This window comes from Schistocerca gregaria, chromosome 6 (genome assembly GCF_023897955.1).
Source record: "Schistocerca gregaria isolate iqSchGreg1 chromosome 6, iqSchGreg1.2, whole genome shotgun sequence".
NCBI lineage: Eukaryota > Metazoa > Arthropoda > Insecta > Orthoptera > Acrididae > Schistocerca > Schistocerca gregaria.
In genome coordinates, this window is record NC_064925.1 from 262,787,556 (window position 1) to 262,808,971 (window position 21,416).

The following is a 21,416-nucleotide window of genomic DNA, read 5'->3' on the forward strand; positions in this document are numbered from 1 at the left end:
GAGAGAGAGAGAGAGAGAGAGAGAGAGGGGGGGGGGGGGGACAGAGAGCATTTAAAGTTATCGATTCGAGCCTTATCATATCACTAGTTAAGGCAATCTGTCACTTTCCTTTTACAATGTGCCATTTGGTACTATCAGGAAGAGATTTGAAGTGAGCCATTTTAAGCTTCATAATGAATGCATTTATGATTTCATAAGCGATTAATAGGTGGTACAAGTCGTGTTGCATACTTTTAACATGAAAAACAAAGCCCAGTATTTTCTTAGTAACAGCGTTGTGAAGTTTTAACAGAAGGTTACTGAGAACCAGTACCTTTCATGTTCTCTCCTCTTACTTGGAAAGAATTCATAGTGAGAAACGTGTTGAGCATAAAAATACAACAGAAATTAATTAAATGGACTGAAATGAAATTGATTAATAGGGGTGAAATCAGTGAAGGTGTAATGTCAGTGAAAAACCGTTGAGGTATACTGAACTCGCAGGTAAACGAATAGGGAGTGACATTTGAAAATTTGTTTCACAGCTGGACTCAAAACCTACACTACTGGCCATTAAAATTGCTACACTAAGAAGAAATGCAGATGATAAACGGGTATTCATTGGACAAATATATTATACTAGAACTGGCACGTGATTACATTTTCACGCAATTTGGGTGCATAGATCCTGAGAAATCAGTACCCAGAACAACCAACTCTGGCAGTAATAACGGCCTTGATACGCCTGGGCATTGAGTCAAACAGCTTGGCTGGTGTGTACAGGTACAGCTGCCCATGCACCTTCAACAAGATACCACAGTTCATCAAGAGTAGTGACTGGCGTATTGTGACGTGCCAGTTGCTCGGCCACCATTGACCAGACGTTGTCAGTTGGTGAGAGATCTGGAGAATGTGCTGGCCAGGGCAGCAGTCGAACATTTTCTGTATCCAGAAAGGCCCGTACAGGACCTGGTCGTGCATCATTCTGCTAAAATTTAGGGTTTCGCAGGGATCAATTGAAGGGTAGAGCCACGGGTCGTAACACATCTGAAATGTAACAGCCACTGTTCAAGGTGCCGTCAAGGTGCCGTCAGTGATACGAGGGATCCAGCCCGGCGTTCCGTATTGCCCTCCTGAAACCACCGATTCCATATCCTGCTAACAGGGCTTTCATTGGATCTCGACCAAGAACAAGAGGTGACCGAGACGTGAAACCAATACCATCACGCCGGGTGATACGCCAATACGGCGATGACGAATACACGCTTCCACCGCGATGTCGCCAGAGACGGGTGCGACTATCATGATGCTGTGAACAGAACCTGGAAACATCCGAAAAAATGACGTTTTGCCGTTCGTGCACCCAGGTTCGTCGTTGAGTACACCATCACAGGCGCTTCTGTCTGTGATGCAGCGTCAAGGGTAACTGCAGCCATGGTCTCCGAGCTGATAGTCCATGCTGCTGCAAACGTCGTCGAACTGTTCGTGCAGATGGTTATTCTCTCACAAACGTCCCCATCTGTTGACTCAGGGATCGAGACGTGGCTGCACGATCCCTTACAACCATGCGGATAAGATGCCTGTCATCTCGACTGCTAGTGATACGAGGCCGTTGGGATCCAGCCCGGCGTTCCGTATTGCCCTCCTGAAACCACCGATTCCATATTCTGCTAACAGGACTTTCATTGGATCTCGACCAAAGCGAGCAGCAGTGTCGCGATAAGATAAACCGCAATCGCGATAGGCTACAATCTCACCTTTATCAAAGTCGGAAACGTGATGGTGCGCATTTCTCCTCCTTACACGAGGCATCACAACAACGTTCCACCAGGCAACGCCGGTCAACTACTGTTTGTGTATGAAAGTATTTGTATGGAGTGTAGCTATGTATGGAAGGGAAACATGGACGATAAATAGTTTGGACAAGAAGAGAATAGAAGCTTTCGAAATGTGGTGCTACAGACGAATGCTGAAGATTAGGTGGGTAGATCACAAAACTAATGAGGAGGTACTGAATAGAATTGGGGAGATGAGGAGTTTATGGCACAACTTGACTAGAATAAGAGATCGGTTGGTAGGGCATATTCTGAGGCATCAAGGGATCACTAATTCAGTATTGGAGGGCAGCGTGGAGGGTAAAAATCGTAGAAGGAGACCAAGAGATAAATACACTAAGAAGATTCAGAAGGATATAGGTTGCAGTAGGTACTGGGAGATGAAGAAGCTTGCACAGGATATAGCACGGAGAGCTGCATCAAACCAGTCTCAGGACTGAAGACCACCACCACAACAACAACAACAACAACAACAATGCCCATCCGCACACGGCTTGAGTTTTTACTGCTTGCCTTCGTGCTGGCCAAACCTGACCTTGGCCAGCAACATCGCCGGACATTTCAGCAAGTGATAACGTCTGTAGCATTATGGGCACAGCCCTCTGACCAGATCGGGATTTCGACGATCTAAAGCGCTAATTGGATAGAAGTAGCTCAAATGGTTCAAATGGCTCTGAACACTATGAGACTTAACATCTGTGGCCATCAGTCCCCTAGAACTTAGAACTACCTAAACCTAAGTAACCTAGGACATCACACACAGCCATGCCCGAGGCAGGATTCGAACAGACGACCGTAGCGGTCACGCGGTTCCAGACTGAAGCACCTAGAACCGCACGGCCACACCGGCCGGCTTGGACAGAATTTGGTGCGATATCCCTCAGCAGGACATACAATAACTCACCAATCATTGCAAAGTCGAATAACTGCTTGCATAAGGGGCAGAGGTGACTTGCTCAATTTTTTGAAGCTCTTTCTCTTGAATAAATCATCCCCCCCCTTTTTTTTTTTTTTTTGAAACTATAAAAACTGTAATCATTTGTTTCCCTGTACATGTAAATGTACATCATATCTACCGATTTGCGACCGGCCGCTGTGGTTGAGAGATTCTAGGCGCTTTACTCCGGAACCGCGCTGCTGCTACGGTCGCAGGTTCGAATCCTGCCTCGGGCATGGATGTGTGTGATGTCCTTAGGTTATTTAGGTTTAAGTAGTTCTAAGTCTACGTCTACATCCATACTCCGCAAGCCACCTGACGGTGTGTGGCGGAGGGTACCCTGAGTACCTCTATCGGTTCTCCCTTCTATTCCAGTCTCCTATTGGTCGTGGAAAGAAGGATTGTCGGTATGCTTCTGTGTGGGCTCTAATCTCTCTGATTTTATCCTCATTTTCTCTTCGCGAGATATACGTAGGAGGGAGCAATATACTGCTTGACTCTTCGGTGAAGGTATGTTCTCGAAACTTTAACAAAAGTCCGTACCGAGCTACTGAGTGTCTCTCCTGCAGTCTTCCACTGGAGTTTATCTGTCATCTCCGTAACGCTTTCGCGATTACTAAATGATCCTGTAACGAAGCGCGCTGCTCTCCGTTGGATCTTCTCTATCTCTTCTATCAACCCTATCTGGTACGGATCCCACACTGCTGAGCAGTATTCATGCGGTGGGCGAATAAGCGTACTGTAACCTACTACCTTTCTTTTCGGATTGCATTTCCTTGGGATTCTTCCAATATCTGAGTCTGGCATCTGCTTTACCGACGATGAACTTTATATGATCGTTCCATTTTAAATCACTCCTAATGCGTACTCCAAGATAATTTGTGGAATTAACTGCATCCAGTTGCTGACCGGCTATTTTGTAGCTAAATGGTAAGGGATCTTTCTTTCTATGTATTCGCAGCACATTACACTTGTCTACATTGAGATTCAGTTGCCATTCCCTGCACCATGCGTCAATTCGCTGCAGATCCTCCTGCATTTCAGTACAATTTTCCATTGTTACAACCTCTCGATACACCACAGCACCACAGTCTACGGGACTGGTGGCCTCAGATGTTAAGTCCCATAGTGCTTAGAGCCATTTGAACCATTTTTGAACAGATTTCCGTTCCATTCAGGTAATTCCTTTGTGGTGCTTCGTTTTTTTTTCCTTTTTTTTCTTCTTTGGGTGTATTTTGGTTAGATATGCAAATATTACAAAGACACGAATCCTAGTGGAAACCTCAGACACAAAACTCTCTGTAAGAGGTGCAATGGCCACCAGAGTGCATTAGTGTTGTTCGTGTTTATTGTTGTTACCAGGCCAGGCAGGGGCATGGACAGCCTCAGATGCTGAGTGTTCACTGTAAAGGACACGCAGACGCCGCATGCTTGTATGAGGCAGCGTTGTAAAAACATGACAGAGACTGAAATGGCCTCATTATGGACCTCCATTTGGTCGGCTGATCGAATCATTCAGTATCCAAATACGTCGCACATTCGTATATGGCAGTGGCCCAAAAATGGACTGCATACGATCGTGAGGTTCTGGTCGACCACGTCAGACGACCATAACGGACGATCGCCGTGTTGTGCACCGAACGTATCACAACCCCTTCCCAGCAGAGCCTAACATCCGAGGACACGTAACATTCCGTGTCACGCTGAACCTTAGGGTCGGGAACTAGCAGTATGCTAGAGAACTATGGACGCGAGCTTTGGTTGGCGTAAACACCGCAACACAAACGGCTACGTTTGGAGTGGTGGCATGACGGGGAAGTATAGACTGCTAATGGATGGCCTCCATTGTGTTCAGCTATGAATCGCCGATCTGCACCACCGCTAATGATCGTCGTTGTCGAGAATGGCTGAGACCTGGGCAGAGATCCCGCTCTTCCAATGTTTTGGAGAGGGGCAGCAGGGTCACGATGTGGGGAACCACCACGTATGACTGCAGGTTACGCCTGGTAGTGGTAGAGGGAACTCTGGCAGCACAACGATGCGTCACATGCATCCTGCGTCCTCACATGTTACTTCTTCTGTGACAGTCACGTGGGGTTATTTTCCAACAGGACAATGCTCATCCATACTTGGTAAGTGTCTCCAAAACTTGTCTCCACGATGTTGAGGTATTCCATGTCCACCGAGATCCTCATCCTTCTTCGATGCAATACGTGTGGGAGCAGCTCGGAAGTCAATCCCAGTGCCACCGTCCAAGGTATCAAGAACCATTTACAACAGCTCTGGACCGGCTTGCATCAGGAGAAGACACCAAGACCTTATGACAGCCTTCCCAGCAAAGTCAGTGCATTCGCCTAAGACAAAGAGGGTGCATCATACTGATAAGTTGCCTTATACTGTCAGGTCTTTGTAAATAGATAGATTTTCCAGTCACTGAAATAATACCGTAAACCCTCTCAACCCGTTAAGTTTCCTCCTCTCCCTCTGACTGGTCAACTTTTTGCCAGGCAAAGCGTTCTTATTGCATTTCAGTGCACAAGATATAATGATAGAAATGCACAGAAATCGATGAATCGATGAACGTAGGAGTAAACAGGGGAACAACTGAACCAGGATTTTGCTTTGCACAGAGGGTTTTACCTTCACACTGCAACGTGGATTGCTGCGTCTGCAGTGGCCTCATTATCGCACAGTCACAACATCAGAAACTAAGGACCATTTATTGAAATGGATGTACAGCACGTCTCGTGTCTAATATTGTTCGTCTGCGAGTGGACTCATGTATCACTGGACTCTTGTACCATCCCGAAAACAGCTGACGATTCTTCCGCGGTTGGCTTCAGAGAACCGGCCTACTGCACTACCCTGACTTAAGCCATCGTAAGTTCAACTCCATTTCTAAACTGAAGGAAACACTTCACGGCATTCGCTTCAGAACTGCAACGAATTCGTCAAGCAATAGACCGTGCCGCTCGAACTGTCAACACAACAGCACTGCTAAGAGTATCCTACGACCTCCACATCGCTGGCAACGGGTTATACACAATGCTAGTGACTACTTTGAAGGTCGGTAAAACCTTGAAACGTGCAGTAAATAAATAGTTGCCACTATTGAAGTTCCAACCATCGTATTATGCAGTATACTATGTTGGGTTTTTGGTGTTACGTATTTTTTGTCTATGCTCTGTGTATCCCTTATGGCAGAGTAAACGACGGCCCACCATAGATGCTATTCAAATATAGACCTTGGGATAACCTGTGATAGTATTTTCTGAAATTATAAAGAAAGCATCAGTAATAATTAAATTTCAGTCAGGCCTCAGACTAACAGCCAAGGCATTTTCTAGCGACAAGCAAGAAATCCAGGATCTATTACCGCTTGGCCCAAAACTGTCAACTGACACTGTATTTCGAAACATCAGTGATGCGGCAGTCCGTTATGTAAATCTTTGGGCATATGATGCAACAGTTTAGACTGATAGAAGACAATGAGAAGTGTGCATCATTACATTTTATACCTTTCACCGACAGAAGGAAGTAGTCTCCCAGCTTCAATTAGATTTCTTACTCTTCTACATGGAAGGATATTATCTTTCCTATCATCGCGCTGCCCGTGCTCCTCTACTGATCATTCTGGCCATATAAGGTGTTTTCTCAATTTGTTATTTCTTCAAATATTCTCGGAGCATATGGTGCAAATACTTTTAAAATATACCAAGCAGTAAGAGCAGGAATCTCATGACAAGTGTTCACTTAATTAGTGATAAATATCGAAGACGTTTCATCCGTGTGTTCAGTTTTAGTAACAAACATTTTGTGTCTATTTTCAGCATAACCGAGCGATATGGCCCTATGGTTAAGTCGATTAAGACATAGCATGGAGAATGAGCGGCTCAAACTGTCGGTTAAAAGTACTATATTAGCTTTCTGGAATTTTGCTCTGTCCATGCAGTCAGATTCTGGGATGGTTCTTCAAAATTTCCTATTCCTTGTCGCATCCATCTCCAGCTGACGCAGGTGTTATCAATGATATCTATGTCGAAGACGCACTGCAGTGTGATCTAACACACTTACGGTCTTAGCATAACTGTACTAATTTCCCCAATTTATCATAACAATGTACTCCAACACACTGAATTATAAATAGCACACCATTTCAAGGTCGGGTTCGTCATCTTCGTGCTAATCAGGATGCAGAACATGTTTGATATGAGGAAAGCGGCGAAGACATTAGCACATTATGACTGTATCACAGAGTAAAATACAACGAAATTGTGTGTTCACATGATTATTTATTTCTTCTTTCGGCTCTTATAATAGAAATGGAGCTATTAAAAACTATTACAAGTTTCTGTAAATTTAGTAAAGTCTGTGTGTGTGAAAGACACTTTAAAATCACAATTCTTTCTTGCTCATATACACAGGAATCCTTCCGTTTAGGCTTTATTTCTCGGTTTCTTCTTTTTCGAGTAACGACGCCTTTTCTATATAACAGCAAAGTTTTACATAAATCGTAGTGTAACTAATGCCTTGCCTTCTCCTCTATTCCGTTGCAGCGCCGCTAATAGTCCCTCCTTCACGATTAGATAAGAGTAACATGCCGACAACAGCCATAACAACAGCAATAATAAGCGGAGGTTGAATCAGTAATGGACCCGTGTCCTGTTTCCGTGTGAGCACAAATGTAGCCACATTACTCTCGTAATTTGTACTATAATTGGTGCGTGACAGTTTACGAGCTCCTTAACCGAGTTACCTACTGGTCCTACAGATACTGCTTCACGTAAACCCTACGAGATAAACAGTCTTCCCGCAGAAGTCAGGCGTCTGGGATTTTAGTTAGAATTTTCACTTGTCGCACATGAAAAGTATTTTGTTCATTTACTATCTATCGGAACTGCCTCATTTCATTACTAAAATCGTGCCTAGTGGATGAAATTCTTATGAGAATGGACGTGCCGAATTGCGTGTTCTCTCGTGACCGTGTAAATACTCTTTTCAATTCGCAGAAAAGGTGCGGAAACTTCTAGTGTACACACACACACACACACACACACACACACACACACACACACACACACACACAAAGATGAACCTACCATGCGCCACGTTTACAGGTTACATAATCAGCGGAAGACGAAAAACGATTTCCGTTGTAGTGTTTACGTGTTAGTTCTTTATCGATTTTGGTCAACCGATTAAGTATTTGTTGTTTTGCATAAATGGCATCTGTGATCAGCTGTTCCACTTTCGTCAACATGGTGAACTGAGGTTATCAGTAACATTGCAGATTTTTAACGAAGGGATATTGCCTTGTGGACATCAGTGAGTACCTGGCATGGAGATGGGTGAGATTGTTTCAAGACGAGATGTTTTATAACCTTACCCATCCCAATTAATAAGTGGGAAACTGTTGTCTTACCCTAATCCATATCAGGCCGGTTTTTCGGGAATAAGCGTGAACACTGGCTGGATGTTATTGGATTCCAACTGTCTGTCGACTTCGAATGATTAGAAACTTTCGAATGCGTGAAGATCCTTTCCCATTTCTGTTTACAGAATTAGTGAATGTTGTGCTACGAATCATTGACTGTGTACGAAACACATTGCCATTAAAAAGAGAGGAAAGATACAGTAGTTTGCAAATTATCCAACTGCACAGGATATTGGATTGTAACCAAAGAATTAGATTGTGCTAGGGGAGGAAATGTGTCTTTTGCGTACTTCCGTACATTTAATTAAGTGATGATGTCCTTATCTTCAGTTAAATAAATAAAATGAATAGCTTTCTGGTAAGTCAAATACTCTCTTTTCATTCAAACCACGTACATGAAACAGCTTCATTGCATGATGCTGTGCAAGTGATGCCCTCACAGCTCGTAAGTGTTTTAAAGTAATGTTTACATGTGCACAGAGCACTCCACATAAGAGCAGCGAACGTGTGAATGGACGATGCTCTACAGTTACTTAGATGTAGATTTTATCCTTGACACAGAATGATTTTTTTATGATTACACGTTTGTTAGTAACAGCATGGTAGTAGCGCTAGCATATAACGATAATTGGTTCGGTCGAAGCCATCAGCAAATTAATGTTTGCCTCAGGAGCAGATGATCTTGGTACTCTTTAAAATCACTTCGTCCTCATTTGCCAACATCTTAAAAAGGAAGTAACAGCTTGACAATCCAGTGACGAGTCCAGTGCGTTAGAGCGTTTACTTGGAGTGAAATTCAGTTTATTTTTGAAGCTGAAACTGGAAACCAAAATCCCCATTCTGAGAATCGACATGGGAGAGTTCACAACACCGATCAGAAGCTGTACTGGAGAATTGGTTTACAGAAAAACTGGATTCGGGAACGCATGTAAACTTACAGTATGCATGTAAACTTACATAAGCGGTATTTTGGTTAATTTTGTTTGTATATTTCTTTGAAGATTGAGTCCACACGCCTTTCTTTTTTCTGAAGCACTCAATAAATTCAACTATCAAATCTTTGTTCCTAACGTTTTATATCTCGTTCATAAAACTCAGTCAACATCTGAATGGCGAATGTTTGAAGACTGTCATTACTCAATACTGCGAATATTTTGGGAGCCATCAATACTGTTCGTCACTATTTCTGGTATTGACAGTGCGTTAATACCCGCCCTCTAACGGTCGATATATTGATTAATTGACAATATTATTGGACTTATGAGGCCTCCTTAAAGGCAGTGTTTCCTTAAAAGTTAGTTTTCTCGGCAGAATCACATTATTAGGTAATGTAATCACATTATTTTGTACTACTTCCCTTTTCTGACAGTAATTTAAGTAATAAGTACTGGATCAGTTATTTTGTCATGAATAGCACGACAAGTTTCAGGATTTTATTTCTCTTTACAAATTCTGTGAGAATGTAAATTTTATTTCATGTGCTGACTATATGTGTCTGTTGTCTGTTGTCATCATCATCATTCAGGCTGTTTACGTAAAATCATAACACTGTAGAAAGACACTGTGAGAGTATTACATCGCGAAGCTTAGGTACGGTCCATCATCAGCTGAATTTATATTAATTAGTAAGGCATTGGTATATTGTACGTCCGACTTTTGGATTTCCTGTAGCAGTGTCTTTCTGTGGTCACAAATTTGTTTTCCAGTCGCACTTAACATCAGAACACTTCGGGTGGGCAAGAAATAACGTACGTATTATAAATAACAAGTTACTGTTAATACTCAGTAACTTATAAAAATACGTATGTTATATCTTGCCCACATGGAAATGGATTCTCTGATCACAAATTAACTGAAAGTCGTGCTTGCAATACATCCATGCTTTATTAATTAACATAAATGCCCCAAAACGCGTATGTAAGTATAATATAATAAAAGTGACTCGTTAAGTCAGTTTGTAGTTTTAGCCCTTAAAATAGTACTGAGTTGGCCCCATGCACAGGAAAACTCTTTGACTGTGATAGTTCACTCCCCCCCCCCCCCCAAAAAAAAAGTCACACCGTTGTCTCCTTCATTTCATCATAGGAGCGTACGGGCCCTGATGACGTGAAAGGACATTATTGTGAGTGTTTTGATGTTTATAATCTAGTTTTGTACTGTTTTAGTTACTGTAAACTGATATGGTTAACCCAGTAATTAAAGAACACGATCAGATCCGATGAATATATCCTGACGGAACTCAGAAGTTACAGTTGTCTTTTTTGTACATAAGTGAAACCAATATATGTATTACAACACTTTACTCTGATTTTAGTTGCTCTGGCAATATTCTCCCTAGACATTCGCCATTCAGATGTTGACTGAGCTTTATGAACGAGATATAAAACGTTAGCGAGCAGTGTTTATATTTTCAGTTAGTCTAAGTTCTTGTTGCTATAAGTTTACGGTTCAATATTCTGGTTTCCGAAAGGAACAAAGATCTGATAGTTGAATTTATTGAGTGCTTCAGAAAAAAAAGGCGTGTGGACTCAATCTTCAAAGAAATATATAAACAAAATTAACCAAAATACCGATTATGAGGAAATACTACACATGCACATCAAATAGTTTTATAGGCTTCTGCGGGGATAGTTATCATATTTTCCAGTCTAGGATGATCATTGGAAGATTTATTGTCATTTCTTTCGTTACCGATTTGAAACGCTGCATTTCACGGCCATGAGAGAATACGCTTCTACTTCGAAAAGAATGTCACATATATGCAGTTATTAATAGGAGATATGCGAAATGCATTGTCTCTGTTTTATAGGCTTCTGCAGGGATAGTCATCGTATTTTCCAGTTTAGGATAATCATTGCAAGATTTATTGTCATTTCGTTCGTTACCGATTTGAAACGCTGTATTTCACGGCCATGAGGCAATATACTTCTACTTCGAAAAGAATGTCATATATATGCAATTATTAATAGGAGATATGCGAAATGCATTGTCTTTGTTTTATAGGCTTCTGCAGGGATAGTGAACGTATTTTCCAGATTAGGATGATCATTGGATGATGTATTGTCATTTACTTCGTTACCGATTTGAAACGCTGTATTTCACGGCCATGAGGCAATATGCTTCTACTTCGAAAAGTATGTCATATATATGCAATTATTAATAGGAGATATGCGAAATGCATTGTCTCAGATTTATCTCAGAATGCCAAAAAAAGTTTTACGTCAGTTAACTGAATATGGCATGCCTGTACTCAGAAATCTGAAAGAGTTTCTCTACGACTGCGATTGTCTCTCTCATTATCGTGTTTTGTTTCCCTATGTCATGTCTTACCAACATTAATAATGTGTAGTACGATGCAGCGCTAATTCAAAAATAATTCATGAAACTTTTCGGGTGTATGGTGCTAATTACGTTCAGTACACTAAGATGACACTAGTCACTTTTTTTTTTATAGCCATTCCCGTATTTTTTTCCTCTTCGTTGTGTCTTGGCAGCTATGGCTACACTAGTATTGTCAATAAATACTGAATGCGTGCAGGCTGCTTTAGTTGTCGAAGTTTGTATTGTGGGCTGGGTGCTCTATTTGACAGCGGGCTGGTGTTGACACGGGCAGGTGACCCGACTTGACTCCGTCGACTTATTACTGTGCGCCCGCCGCTGCGCCAACGCTTGCGGGACCGGTTCGTCGGGTGCAAGGTAGCACCACCACCACCACCAGCAGCAGCGCAGGCAGAAGCAGCAGCAGGCGGCTCCAACCTGCAGCAGCCCGCGGGACCAGACACGTACTCACCTTGCGAGCAGACTATCCCGGCAGGGCGCTGCGCCGCTATCCATGGCTCATCCCACCCGCTGACAGCTGACAGCTCGAGGCCGCCGCCCGCCAATCGGGCCAACAAACAATAACAAACAACACACTGGCGTACTATTGGCACACGTCCGAGGTCGGCGCAGGACCGGGCGCTGTCGGAGGAGGCGCGGCCGAAAGATCAATATACAAACTCCATTGAAGACGGCGCGCTGCTCGTACGCGCACACATACACTCACACACACACACGCACACGCGGGCGCGCGCCGATACTCTTTGATAATGCTATTCGGACGCGGTGTCAGTTCTGCGCATGCCCGGCGACCCCCTGGCAGTGTCCCGCGGCGGGGTGGTGGGAGGGGCGTGAAGAGGGCAGCAGCGTGATAACAACGAGAAGGGCCTGTGACAGTTGGCGAAACTGGCAGAAGAAAGAGGGACGGGGCGAGGACGCGAGAAAAAGAGGGTGCGGGAGAGCGCGACGTGACGCAGGCGAGGCGAGGCGACACGGCGCGACAGCACGCGACCGCGTAGTCAGCCCGCGAGGCCGTTACTGCTCGCGAGCTGCGGCGGGCGCGCGCACGGCCCAGGCGAGCGGGGCTGGCCGCCGTGACGGCCAAAGAGCTCCGGCCGCGAAGACGCCACAGCGCCGGCACAAAGAGCAGCGCGGGCTGCGGCGCTGGCGGCCGCGCCGCGCTTTCACAGTCGCCGAGACGGCCGCGCGCTGGAGACGGGATTCACACAAACCGCCAACGTCCTCATCACGTCAAATACGGCAGTACCCATAATTGGCCATTTCAGACATGACGATATCAAACTTGAACTGTAACGAACATTTACTTGCGAGGCTCCTTCTTTGTTTTCACGCTCCACGATGTTGACGGAGCTAAACCACTTCATATAAACAACCCGTCAGCTTAAAGGCCTGCACACATAACAACAGTAGTTTGTCCAGGTTTCAATGTATTAAAGCGACCCTCTCACCATAAACAACACTGTCAGTGCGATTTCGTAAGGTTAACATGTACAATACCCTAAAGAAAGCACATGCCGCAATTATATTAGCTATAGCAAAAAATTGAAGAAATGTATGATGAAAAAAAAAAAGACATTATTCAGATAGTGAAGGGAAACGAAAATTTAATTGTAATGGGTGACTCGAATTCGGTAGTAGGAAAAGGGAGAAAAGGAAACGTAGTAGGTGAATATGGATTGGGGGTAAGAAATGAAAGAGGAAGCCGTCTGGTACAATTTTGCACAGAGCACAACTTAATCATACCTAACACATGGTTCAAGAATCATAAAAGAAGGTTGTATATATGGAAGAAGCCTGGAGATACTGACAGGTTTCAGATAGATTATATAATGGTACGACAGAGATTTAGGAACAAGGTTTTAAATTGTGAGACATTTCCAGTGGAAGATGTGGACGCTGACCACAATCTATTGCTTATGAACTGTAGATTAAAACTGAAGAAACTGCAAAAAGGTGGGAATTTAAGTAGATGGGACCTGGACAAACTAACTAAACCAGAGGTTGTACAGAGTTTCAGGGAGAGCATAAGGGAACAATTGACAAGAATGGGGGAAAGAAATACAGTAGAAGAAGAATGGGTAGCTTTGAAGTAGTGAAGGCAGCAGAGGATCAAGTAGATAAAAAGACGAGGGCCAGTAGAAATCCTTGGGTGACAGAAAAATATTGAATTTAATTCACGAAAGGTGAAAATATAAAAATGCAGTAAATCGATAAGGCAAAAAGGAATACAAACGTCTCAGAAATGAGATCGACAGGAAGTGCAAAATGGCTAAGCAGGCATGGCTAGAGGACAAATGTAAGGATGTAGAGGCTTATCTCACAAGGGGTAAGATACATACTGCCTACTGGAAAATTAAAGAGAACTTTGAAGAAAAGAGAACCACTTTTATGAATATAATGAGCTCAGATAGAAACCCAGTTCTAAGCAAAAAAGGAGAAGCAGAAAGGTGGAAAGAGTATATAGAACGACTATACAAGGGCGATGTACTTGAGGGCAATGTTATAAGAAGTGAAGAGGATGTAGATGAAGGTGAAATGGTGGATATGATACTACGTGAAGAGTTCGACAGAGCACTGAAAGACCTGAGTCGAAACAAGGCTCCGGGAGTAGACAACATTCCATTAGAACTACTGACAGCCTTGGGAGAGCCAGCCCTGACAAAACTCTACCGACAGGCGAAATACCCCCAGACTTCAAGAAGAATATAACAATTCCAATCCCAGAGAAAGCAGGCGTTAACAGATGTGAAAATTACCGAACTGTCAGTTTAATAAGTCACGGCTGCAAAATACTAAATCGAATTCTTTACAGACGAATTGAAAAACTGGTAGAAGCCAACCTCGCGGAAGATCAGTTTGAATTCCATAGAAATACGGGAACACGTGAGGCAATACTAACCCTACGACTTATTTTAGAAGCTAGATTAAGATAAGGCAAACCTACGTTTCTAGCATTTGTAGACTCTTTCAAATTCTGAAGGTGACAGGGGTAAAATACAGGGAGCGAAAGACTATTTACAATTTGTACAGAAACCAGATGGCAGTTATAAGAGTCGAGGGACATGAAAGCGAAGCAGTGGTTGGGAAGGGAGTGAGACAGGGTTGTAGCCTCTCCCCGATGTTATTTGATCTGTATATTGAGCAAGCAGTAAAGGAAACAAAAGAAAAATTCGGAGTAGGTATTAAAATCCATGGAGAAGAAACAAAAACTTTAAGGTTCGCCGATGGCATTGTAATTCTGTCAGAGACAGCAAAGGACTTGGAAGAGCAGTTGAACGGAATGGACAATGTCTTGAAAGGAGGATATAAGATGAACATCAACAAAAGCAAAACGAGGATAATGGAATGTAGTCGAATTAAATCGTGTGATGCTGCGGGAATTAGATTAGGAAATGAGACGCTTAAAGTAGTAAATGAGTTTTGCTGTTTGGGAAGCAAAATAACTGATGTGATTCTTGAGTTTCTCCCTGCGTATTTGATAATCAAAATTTCCACAGGTGTACTGCCGGTCTATAGTGTCCAATGGGCACAATATTTCGGCGATCAAACATGTCGAAATCATCAGGTCAACTGACGGACTGACCTCATGTGAACGTGCCGGCACGGAGATCCGTACGCTATGGCTGCTCAGAGGGGACTGGGTTCGGTCGCGGCGGCGGCCGATTTAAATACCCTCCGCCCGCGGCGCGCTCCCTCCGCCGTCCGCGCCCCGCGCCACGGACTCGCGGTGGAACAGATTGCGACGGCGTCTGAGATGACATCGGTGTGGTGGGCTCTGTCCGGCGTGGTCGTCACAACTATGCGTTTGCTCGATTTACTCTTGATTAACCCAATCGCTGGTTCCAAGCCTTGCTAAGATTATAGCCACAGTCACGGTTTATGAGGTCGTCATTGGTGCGAATTTCGATGGCCTCTCTAACAACGCTGTCCCAGTATCTCGACGTCTGTACCAGAATCCTCGTGTGGTCATACTCCATAGCGTGATTTTCCGACAAACAATGTTCAGCGACCGCCGACTTGCTCGGATACATCATTCGAGTGTACCTCTGGTGTTCACGGCATCGATCCTCGACGGTAGCCATCGTCTGACCAATATACGACTTGCCACATTGACACGGAATCTGGTACACGTCGGCGTTCCTCAAAACGAGGTCATCTTTAGCGGAGGACAAAACACAGTTCCGACCCGGTGTTACTTCAGAATGCGGGCGATTTTCCCCGAGAGTGCGCCTGTGTATAGAATAAATGCAGTGCCTACCTACTTCCTCGTGACTTTATCCATCTCAACAGGTTGTGCTGCAGTGGTTGGGCGGAGAGCACGTTGAACCTGCCACTCTGAGTACCCATTTTTTCGAAATACAGTTCTCAGATCTTCCAGTTCCTGGGGTAGACTCTCTGCGTCAGAGATAGTGCGCCCCCTATATACTAGAGTTTTAAGTACCCCATTCCTCTGTGAAGGGTGGTGGCAGCTGTCTGCGTGCAAATACAGATCAATGTGCGTTGTCTTCCGATACACCCCAGGACCTAGGGTGCCGTCAGCCCTTCTCTTGACAAAGGCGCCAAGGAAAGGTAATTTACCCTCCGTTTCAGTCCCCATAGTGAATTTGGTGTTGGGGTGTATGGAGTTTAGATGTTTAAGGAAGTCAAGGAGTTTATCCATACCATGTGGCCAGATGACGAACGTGTCGTCCACGTAACGGAGAAAGCAAGTAGGTTTCCATTCGGATGACGACAGGGCTTCCTCCTCGAAGTTCTCCATGTACAAATTCGCTACCACCGGTGAGAATGGGCTACCCATGGCAACTCCCTCCGTTTGTTCGTAGTATTCTCCATTAAAACGAAAATACGTGGAAGTCAAGACATGCCTAAAAAGTTCAGTAGTATTCTCGTCAAACTTCTGACTAATCAATTCTAGCTACTCTCGCAGGGGTACCCTTGTAAACAAGGAAACGACGTCAAAACTCACCATGATATCTGACTCATCCGACCTGAAGCTATCAAGGCGTTTAACAAAATCCACGGAATTACGGATGTGATGAGGGCATTTACCCACATAAGGACTTTATATTCCCGTCAGGTATTTGGCCAACGAATTGACAATTGTCAGCAACATCAGGGCATCTACAAATAAAAGATTTTGATATAGGAGGAACAATGTATTTACCTTAATAATGTTCAAAAGTCATTATATATATATATATATATATATATATATATATATATATATATATATATATATATATATAATTACAAATTTACTCTTTCTGGGGGACACACGTCCAGATCGTCCGCTCTCAAAATTCTGCCATCTTACTTCCCCACATCCACCACTGCTGGCAGCTCACTTCCAACTACGCAACGCTACGCGATGTTCACATCCAGCTGCCCAACACTACAATAGCAAATATTCCAACAATGCAAACCAGCCACAGACTGTATACAGCACAGTTAGCGATCTTCATACAGAGCGCTACGTGGCGTTACCAACACAAAAACCTAAACAGCCAACTTCCACTCTAGGGTTCAACAGATGTGGTCAGAGGCTCAGGCGAAGCGCTGCAGGTGATGTCATGCAGTTAGCACAGGCACTCGCGTCAGTCATCTGCTGCCCTGGCCCTTTCACACACGTTTGGACATTTAAACTACTGCAATACAGCGATCGTCAATACTGTCAGCTAAATAAAAGATTCTGACTGCTGAAGGCACAAACTACTGATAGGCACAGTTAGCAAATGAAAGATTTTGATAGAGAACAAACAATGTATTTACCTTACTAATGTACAAAAGTCATCATATATATATTGTTGTAGTTCAAATGTCCAAACGTGTGTGAAATCTTATGGGACTTAACTGCTAAGGTCATCAGTCCCTAAGCTTACACACTACTTAACCTAAATTATCCTAAGGACAAACAGACAGACCCATGCCCGAGGGAGGATTCGAACCTCCGCCGGAACCAGCCGCACAGTCCATGACTGCAGAGCCTTAGACCGTTTGGATGATCCCGCGCGGCTATTGCAGTAGTTCGAGTAACGAAGATTTTTCTGTGTAAGTGATTCATGAAAGGTATAGGTTATTGTTAGCCAGGGCCATTCTTTTGTAGGCATTATTGAAAGTCAGATTGCGCTGCGCTAAAAATATTGTGTGTCAGTTTAGTGTTGTTCAGAATAAGTAAAGAGAGAAATGTCTGAGTGCGTTCAGTTTTGCTCAGCTGTTTGAAAATCAAATAACGTAGAGGTTTTCCAGCACTGTCATTTATAAAGTTTTTTCTAAGGAGATGTTTCAATACGACTGAAAAACCTTGGCCCGGTCAGATGAGTCCCGATTTCACGTGGAAGGGCTGATGGTAGGTTTTGAGTGTGGCGCAGGTCCCACGAAGTCACGGGCCCAAGCTGTCAACAAGGCGCTGTGGAAGCTGGTGGCGGCTCCATAATGCTGTGGGCGGTCTTTACAGGGAATGGTCTGGGTCCGCTGGTCCAAATGAACCGATCATTGACTGGAAATGGCTGTGTTCGGCTGTTGCAGCCATTCATGCACTTAATGTTCGGAAACGTGTCACCAGGTCAAAACTTCTCGCAATCGGTTTGAAAAACGTTCTGAAAAATTCGCAGTTCGAATGAGTGATTTGGCCACTCAAATCGCCCGACGTGAACCCCATCAGACATTTATAGGACATAATCGACAGTCAGTTCGTGCACAAAATGCTACAGTGGCAACACTTAAGCAATTATGGACAGCTAAAGGGATATCACGGCTCAATATTTCTGCAGGGGACCTCCAACGGGCCGGCCGCGGTGGTCTCGCGGTTCTAGGCGCGCAGTCCGGAACCGTGCGACTGCTACGGTCGCAGGTTCGAATCCTGCCTCGGGCATGGAAGTGTGTGACGTCCATAGGTTAGTTAGGTTTAAGTAGTTCTAAGTTCTAGGGGACTGATGACCAACAGCAGTTGAGTCCCACAGTGCTCAGAGCCATTTTTTGAACTTCCAACGGCTTGTTGAGTCCATGTCAAGCCGAATTGCTGCACTGCACCTGGCAAAAGGAGGGCATCATATTAGGAGGTATCCAGTGACATTTTTCATCTAAATGTAATTTCAAAGATCTGTCTAAAAAATAATTCTCGAGCAAATTTCAGACCGTTATTCAGCTAACATAGTGTGTGTGTGTGGAGGGGGGGGGGGGGGGGAAGCTAGTTTGTCACAATAATGCCCACGCCTCGTGACCTAGTCGTTACTGTGGCTGCCTTTAGAATGTGGGGTCCTGGCTTCGACTCCGTACGAGTCGGAGATTTTCTTCACTCAGAAACTGGATGCTTGTGCTCTCCTAATCATTTCATATCCTCTACCACGCGCAAATAGCCGGATAGAAAGACCTTCACTAGGTGGTCGAACAACCGCAGACGAGGTCTCCCGGTCAATGGTGCCATATGTTCATTCCAACATTATAACGAGTAATTTAGTTAAGGGTTAATGAGTCACAGGTATAGCCAATTATTCCACACGAAAATCTAGAGGTAACATTAAAAAGGACGTGGGACACAACTGATAACGTGGCATTAGCCGGCAAAGTAGTAGGACCAGCGCAAAAATGCTCCTAACGGAACACAAAAAAGGCGACTATGCTCTTGTTTATTAAAAGAGTGGCTGAAAAGCTAAGAGTCAGCTGGCTCATTCTATCTTCCTCAGCATCTTTAAAAATTTTCGTAAAAACTCTTCGTATGAGAACATATCCGCGTTCTTTTTAATCTGCAACTCGCTCACAACCATTAGTTCATAGTTGTAAGTCCAAGATGTGTGAGAAAAGAAATGAGTGTTTTTTTATCTACCAAAGATTTTTTTACCAAACAATATTGTCAATATGTTCGGCAGCTATACACATGAGGAGCCATAGTTCCGAGTCTTGATAGGAGCACTGAAACGCTTGCACTGTTAGGGCCTTTACCATTTTAGTCACACTTTTTAATATTCTTCAGACTCCTAAAATGACGTCCTTTTTATAAGGGGGGGGGCTGTGGAACAACAGAGATACCTTTCGAGATTTATAAAAAAAATCTCGTGAGGAAGTGGCTGTTTGACCTGGGGCGCAGTCACATGTCTATAATGTCCAGACTCACTCGATTCACCTTATTCCTCAGCCTTTCAAGGACGCCTTTTTAGAACACTTTGTTGGGAGTTTCTCCTGAACGGATCCGTTCGACGTATTCCTCGGTTTTTAAAGTTGAAGGTCTCCCTGAGTGAGGTTCATCTTCAACGTGTTTTCGGCGTTCCAGAAAGGATTTGTGCCAGAGAAAAATTTGTGTTACTGATAAGGAATGTTCGCCATGGGCCTGTTTCGATTATTCAGAGTTCACACTTACGGATGTCCCAACACAAATATTCAAAACGTTGCTCTAAATTCCACTGTGCATTTCGAAACACACAACGAAAACACAGCTTCACTGATGGCAATATGAAAAATCAGGCTGTACGTTGCTGAAACTGGACTGAATACCTGGAAGGGATGAACACACCGGTTTATATGAGTAAAACAACTCAGCATTGCCAAATCGCTTGCAGTGTTGTCAGTTTCACTTCTCAGACACCTCATAGTTCATAATATGATGCAGCACGGAGAAATATGCTGCAAAATGTCTCTGTTACCATGATAAGAGTACTGGGAATCCCACATTGTGCACCGAACCACATGCATCCACCGTCACTTGCCCTTTCTCACCTATTCAGCCCAACTTCTTATCATCTCCTTGTTCTTGTAACTCTTACTGTCTCCTGCCTCACAGCCACAGTCTCTTTCATCTGACCTATTGTTTCCTCTCACCATCACTGTCTCCTCCTTCCTCTCTCTTACTGCTACTGTCTCATTCACTCCTTCCCACTGCCGCTGCCTCTTCCTGCTGCAAACATCTCTCTTCTCTTCCTTGTTATCACTGTCACAAGATCTGCCTCTCATTATCACTGGCTATCATGCTCACACACTTCCATTTTCGCCTTCTTTATTCCTCTCCCACTGGTACTGTCTCCTTCACTCTTGTCTTGGCACTGTACGTCAACTATGTTCCACTGCCACTGTGTCCCTATCTTTCTCTAGGACTATGACTTTTTCACTCTTTCCATGGCACAACCACTGTCTACTATCTTCCAATATACACTACTTTTCTGTATCTTTCCACTGCCACTATCTGCGCCTATACCAGCACAAAAGTTTTGGGAATATTTTTGAAAGTACTGAGGAAGGTGTAATGAGGCAACTGGTACCCCGCATTTCAGTTGGAGTCTTTTAAACAGCAGCAACTTCGCCTTTTTTGTGCTCTGAGAAGAGTATTTTCCTAGTGGTTCCCCTATTTTCCCTGCCACACATAGAAAAACTGCTACAGTTAAGTACAGAAAGTAACTAAAAAAGCCGGCCGGTGTGGCCGTGCCATTCTAGGCGCTTCAGTATGGAACCGCGCGACCGCTACAGTCGCAGGTTCGAATCCTGCCTCGGGCATGGATGAGTGTGGTGTCCTTAGGTTAGTTAGGTTTAAGTAGTTCTAAGTTCTAGGGGACTGATGACCTCAGAAATTTAGTCCCATACAGCTCAGAGCCATTTGAACCATTTTAAATTAAAAAAATACGCAGTGAGATGAGCAGAAATGACACTTTCATTCAAATACAATAACTACAATGAAGTCACAGAAATTCATAATGGTCATCTGGACATCAAAAAGGTGGGACATGGTTTCAGTAGTACAACATATGGCAATGTGGGCCCTGGAAGCGCTCCCAGGACGGCCACAAGGTTGGTAAGGAGTCCCTGTGGTAGATCGTTCTGTTCCTCCAGCAGCACAAATGCCAACTGCTGGATGGTCGTTGGTTCAGGCGAATTCGTCTCCCTCAGCGTATCTCACACGTACTCGATG

General features: G+C 44.0%; 1 protein-coding gene across 2 annotated transcripts in view; it reads right to left on the reverse strand.

Moving 5' to 3' along the window:
• The window catches only part of LOC126279011 (protein FAM110B), a 1,155,794-nt gene extending 1,143,248 nt beyond the window's left edge, over window positions 1-12,546 (reverse strand). Inside the window, exon 1 of one of the 2 annotated variants that reach the window (XM_049979391.1) lies at window positions 11,976-12,546. The gene's annotated coding sequence lies outside the window, so the exon portion shown is untranslated. The remainder of the gene's footprint in view (window positions 1-11,975) is intronic. The other variant, XM_049979392.1, reaches the window with a different exon arrangement.
• Between the last annotated feature and the right edge of the window lie 8,870 nt (window positions 12,547-21,416).